A 6,203-nucleotide genomic window follows, 5' to 3' on the forward strand; every position below is an offset into this window, starting at 1 on the left:
CAAGCCCCTGGCAAAATCGTAAGTATCCGGATACCAGAATAACTTATGGTGCTCCTCTGATGTATTGTTCCTTCTGATGCTGAATTCAATTATGCAGTCCGCCCCGGGCTCAGCTCAGCGATTCATCGAGCGGCTCCCTGGACTCGTCGGATGTGAATAGCGCTTCACTTCCGACGGCCTCCTCCCTCTCCCTACAGATGACGCTGAGGTGGAGTACCAAAAGGGGCTAAACCAGGAGGAGGTGGTCCGAGAGGCGCCACAAGGCGACCTCCCGGACCTCAGGCCCAAAGGGGGTAAAACCCCGGACGGATCTAAGTCCGGCCCTGGGCCGGACACCGCTCCGGAACCATCAATGGTTCCAGAGTTCGACATGCGGCGCCTTCATAAGAAGGGCAAGCCTACGACGCCGGCGACCTCCGTCCATCCGGAGGCGCCGGACAATTTGCTGGAGGTGCTTAACAGCGCCTCCATCGACGAGGAACACCGCGCTGTTATGAGTGCGGTGATTCAGAAGGTTCAGTCCGCCAAGAGCGGGCTGACAGAAGCCTGTACAAGCCTGTTAATAGGCTTTGAGGTATGTGTTTAAAAACATATAAAAATGTTACCGCATAGAAAGTAGCCCCTGATGCTCAGTTCGGCGTTCGGAAAGAAAAGCCGAGCTGAGGATCGAAAAAGATATACGCAGGAGTCTAATAAAAATATGTCAATATGGGAATGCAGGCTGCGCTGCTGACCTCTGCCGCACTGACTGCGGAGGTCAATGCATTGAAGGAAAGCCTCGAGCGGTCCGAGAGCGAGCTTGGCCGTGCCAAGAAGCAGCTCGAGGATAAAGAGGGTACGTAGTACCGCATGTAAATGTATATAGAAATACTTGGTTGCAAATAATGACAGGACCAACGTAAATGTTGCAGGGGCCACAACCGAGGTGACGACCCTGAAGGAGGCGGTCTCCAAGGCCGAAAACAGTGCGGCCTTGGAGCGCACTGAGCGAGAGAAGTAGGAGGCGCGGGTGGCGGAGGTGCGGCAAGAGCTCCAGGCTCTCGTGGAAAAACACGAGAGTTTGGAGCGTGACTCGAAGACTCGAGAGTCCGGGCTTGCCTTGGCTCTTGAGAGTGCCAAGACCGCTAAGGCCGAAGCCCAGAAGGCCCTTCAGGAGATCGAGGCGATGAAGAAGATAGCGGTGGGTAAGGCATTCTTTATGCAAAGCAAGAATATAAAAGTAAATTATCTATTACTTACCCGAATCCGGAGCTCTCCAGGAGCGTTCGCCGATCTGCCCCGTAGTGTGTCTGATGCTGCCGCATTCTACCGAGCCGAAGAGGGGAGCTCGACGGAAAAGGTGTTCTGGTCTCAATATGCTGAGGCCGGAAATCCGGTGCCCCTGAGCGACTAGCTGAAGCAGCTGGTCGAACTCCACAAGGTGGCCGAACAGGCCATGAAGGGCCTCATAGTTCGGCTGTGGCCTAGAGAAGCCATGCCTGGGAGTTACTTCGGTCTGGTGCGGCGGCTGGTGGACGCGTGTCCGTGGATTGAGGTCATCAAGCGCTTCATCTGTATCGAAGGTGCCCGTCGGGCCCTTGCCCGTGCTAAAGTGCACTGGGGCAAGCTGGACGCCGAGAAGCTTTTGACGGACGCACCACCGCCGGGCAAGGAGTATGGCACGCCCGAGATGTATTATAAGGGCGTCCTGAAGGGTGCCCGCCGTATAGCGGATGAGTGCTCCAAAGATGTAATTTTTGAGTAGACTCGCATTTGTTATCCTGTACGCTGAAAACTTTGTTCATGTGCGTTAAGCAACGCTTGTTAATTTAAAATATTACCTTCCGTGCGGCCGTTTATCAAATCTGAGAGATGCAAGTCGTCGGCTTCGACCCCCATGCCATGAGTGCTGGGGTGTTCGGGATAAACCTGAGCGCTCTTGTTCCCATTCTTGGGTCCATCTAGGGAGGCGCTCAGCACAACGAACCAGGCCGTCGGACTTATAATGCTTTATCACTCTCACTTAGCCATAGAATTCTATAGTTTTAAATTTCGGTGAAGCCCCTAGTATTTGTAAGACCAAGTTCGGGGCGCTATCCACGCCTAGGCCGGATAAGTCCGGTTCCTCGCTCTAAGCGGCATAAGTCTATAAGGACTCGAAAAACCTCGCAAACAGCGACCGGTCTCTCGCACTATCATGACGGTCAGTTTTAGCTTTCTCTACTGAGGTGTTAACCTAGCTCAACTGGGGCACAATCGCAGTAGTTCTCCCAGCGCTACCTTAGCCAACATTGCGGAACGTAAGGTACCAAAACATGGGAGCCGGGCAAACCCAACTATTGACCAAAGACATGATTCGGAGCCGATGCATATAGTGCTATAAGTTCGGGGTGCCGCACTCATGAGAGTGTTCGGTCTTCTCACACCATGTTATGGGGTGTTTAAGCCCCTGGTGTATTGTCCGTACCAAAGTGTACGGTTGCAGAATGTCATGACTGAACATATTTGTGTATATAGAAAATAGATGAGTACAGTAATAGATAAGAGCTATGTATTGTTTATTAAAAAAGGGCTGCTGCAAAAGCAGAATGATACAAGTAGTGCGATAAGCAAGAGATGGGGTTATTTGACATGTTCCCTTCCAGGGGCAAGCTGCGGGATTTTAAGTAAAACAGGTATTAAGCTCGTTATAGAGACCACCTGGACATTTGACGTGGCTTGTTCTCTCCCTGGCTGTTGCATCTTGTGTTCGGCGAATGTATTGCCGGACAGGCCTTCCGAATAGTTGGGTCCTGAAAGTGTGTAAAAAGGAAACAGCGGAACAGGGAGCCCCTTAGTGCGGTTGAGCCGCATTCTGGGCGTGCCGTAGTTGTGCCCCTCCCCTTATGCCCATGGTATCTCTAAGGTGTAATTATGTACGCGTGGTACCGATATCACCATTTGGCGAGGGCTGGGGTTGGGGCCGCACTGCTATGCTTGCTCGGAACGTGCCAGCCGGATTTGTTATAGGTTACTTCGGGCTCGCTTGACGTTGTCCGGACGTTTGACACCTGGATTGGAGAATTGCCTTGAGAGGCTACTCTGTACTTCCGCCGCCAGGGCCACCGTGTGTTCCTTTCGGAGAGAGCGTTCGGTGTTTCCATTTACCGTGATGACTTCGCGAGGTCCTGGCATCTTGAGCTTGAGATATGCGTAGTGCGGCACCGCGTTGAATTTTGCAAATGTGGTTCGTCCGAGCAGGGCGTGATAGCCACTGCGGAATGGGACTATGTCAAAGATTAACTCTTCGCTTCGGAAATTATCCGGGGATCCGAAGACCACTTCGAGTGTAACGAGCCTGTACAGCTGGCTTCTACACCTGGTATGACGCCTTTGAAGGTTGTCTTTGTGGGTTTAATCCTTGAGGGATCGATGCCCATTTTTCACACTGTATCCTGATGAAGCAGGTTCAGGCTGCTGCCGCCGTCCATTAGGACTCTGGTGAGGTGAAATCCGTCGATAATTGGGTCTAGGACCAATGCGGCGAATCCGCCGTGACGGATGCTGGTGGGAGGACCATGGGTTGAACTTTGGGGCGACTGGCTCCAACGCATAGACGTCCTTGAGAGCATGCTTCCGCTCCCTTTTGGGGATGTGGGTTGCGTATATCATGTTCACCGTCCGAACTTGCGGGGGGAATCCCTTCTGTCCTCTGTTGTTCGACGGCCGGGGCTCCTCCTCGTCATTGCTATGCAGCCCCTTGTCTCTGGTTTCGGCACTTAACTTGCCTGCCTGCTTGAACACCCAACAATCCCTGTTGGTGTGGTTGGCTGGCTGTTCGGGGGTGCCGTGTATTTGGCACGAGTGATCGAGTATCCGGTCTAAGCTGGATGGGCCCGAGGGGTTTCTTTTGAATGGCTTCTTCCGCTGACCGGGTTTAGAGCCTCTGAATCTGGCATTGACTGCCGTATCTTCAGTATTGTCGCCGTTAATGCGGTGCTTATGCTTGTTGCGATGTGACCTGCCGTTGTTGTCCTTGGTATCCGAATTGCCAGGGCTCTTGGCTACGTTATTGCTACGAGCTAGCCAGCTGTCTTATCCCGCGCAAAAGCGGGTCATGAGTGTCGTGAGGGCTGCCATAGATTTCGGCTTTTCCTGTCCTAGGTGCCGGGCAAGCCATTCGTCTCGGATGTTGTGCCTGAAGGCTGCAAGGGCCTCGGCGTCCGGACAGTCGACTATTTGATTTTTCTTGGTTAGGAACCGTGTCCAGAATTGTCTGGCCGATTCCTCTAGCTACTGGATTATGTGGCTTAGGTCATCGGCGTCTGGTGGTCGCACATAAGTGCCCTGGAAGTTGTTAAGGAATGCGGATTACAGGTCCTCCCAACAACTAATTGACTCTGCTGGCAGGCTGATAAGCCAATGTCGAGCTGGTCCTTTAAGGTTGAGCGGGAGGTATTTGATGGCGTGTAGATCATCACCACGGGCCATGTGGATATGAAGGAGAAAATCCTCGATCCATACTGCAGGATCTGTTGTGCCATCATATGATTCGATGTTTACGGGTTTAAAGCCCTCGGGGATTTGATGATCCATTACTTCGTCTGTGAAGCATAGTGGGTGTGCGGCGCCCCTGTACTGGGCTATATCATGACGTAGCTCAGACGAGCTTGGTCTGTTGTATTCGGCCTGGCCGTACTTATCATGTCCGGCATGACAGCTAGCGTCACGTGAAGCGGGGCGCCCATGCGATCCATAGATCGATCTTGTTTGCCTTGCCTTATTCTCCAATATGTCTCGCAGGTCCGTTGCGTCTCCCCGTACTCTGGTATGTTTTGAGTGGTGCCGGGTGCGGCTTGGGTCGAGGGCCTGAAGGCCTCTCTATCGCGGCCACGGGGTAGCCGATCGGGCACATCGTACGCTGGTGATGTAGGTTTAGTTGCTTCCTCCTCAAGTTGGGGTAGCAGCCTGCGCTTTGGGTAGCTCTTGGAGGGGCGTTCGAGTTTATACTCTTCGGCCGCCAGGACTTCGGTCCATCTGTCGGCTAGCAAGTCTTGGTCAGCTCTAAGTTGCTGCTGTTTTTTCTTGAGGCTGCTTGCCGTGGCCATAAGCCTGCATTTGAAATGCTCTTGTTCGACGGGATCCTCTGGCACGACGAATTCGTCGTCGTCGAGGCTTGCCTCGTCCTCAGAGGGAGGCATATAGTTGTCGTCCTCAACCTCTCTGTCGGCCGCTCTCTCATGAGGGCTGGCTCCTTCGTCCTCCTGCACTGAATCCTGCTGGAGGGGTTGTCTTCGGCACTGTCCGGCATGTTGTTATCTCCGGTGCCGGAATCGCCGTTTTTGCTTTGGCGGGACTTAGAGCGGCGCCGCTGACGTCGGCTCTTAGGTTGCTTCTTGGAGGGGTCATCCTCCGTTTTTTTCTCGCCATCCCCTGCTTTGGGGGTGTCCACCATGTATATGTCATATGACGAGGTGGCTTTCCAGTTCCCTATAGGTCCTGGTTCTTGGTCGTCTCCTTCATCGGCGTCCATACCGTCGATGTCTTCAGAGTCAAAGTCGAGCATGTCGGTTAAATCGTCGACAGTGGCTACGAAGTGGGTGGTGGGTGGGCCTCGAATTTCTTCGTCGTCCGTATCCCAACCGTACTGACCGTAGTTCGGCCAGGGCTCTCCTGACAAAGAGAGAGACTTTAGTGAATTCAGGATATCATCGAAGGGCGAGTGCTGAAAGACGTCCATGGCGGTGAACTCCATGATTGGAGCCCAATCGGGTTTGATCGGAAGAGGTGCACGATACACGGAGTCTGGAACGGGGTCCGGCACCTTAGAGTCACGGGCCCCACAAAGGACTAGGCTGGTATTCGGCTCTATCGTCATAGAGATTGCGGCTCCCGGGGTGGCGTCCAACCGTCCATCCCCGACTAGCGCAGTAGGCTCCGAGCTAATGGTCGGAGCGGTCACCTGAGTGGCACTCTGGGCGCTGTCCGGTGGCAGACTTAGATCGTGCCCATCAGGACAGAGCGGCACGCTCGGACGTGGCTCGAATCCATCGAAGATCAAGTCCCCGCGGATGTCGGCCGTGTAATTTAAGCTTCCAAACCTGACCTGATGGCCAGGGGCGTAGCTTTCGATCTGCTCCAGATGGCCAAGCGAGTTGGCCCGCAGTGAGAAGCCGCCGAATACGAAGATCTGTCCGGGGAGAAAAGTCTCACCCTGGACCGCATCGTGGTTGATGATCGAAGAA

This window comes from Triticum dicoccoides, chromosome 5B, assembly GCF_002162155.2.
Source record: "Triticum dicoccoides isolate Atlit2015 ecotype Zavitan chromosome 5B, WEW_v2.0, whole genome shotgun sequence".
NCBI classification, from domain to species: domain Eukaryota; kingdom Viridiplantae; phylum Streptophyta; class Magnoliopsida; order Poales; family Poaceae; genus Triticum; species Triticum dicoccoides.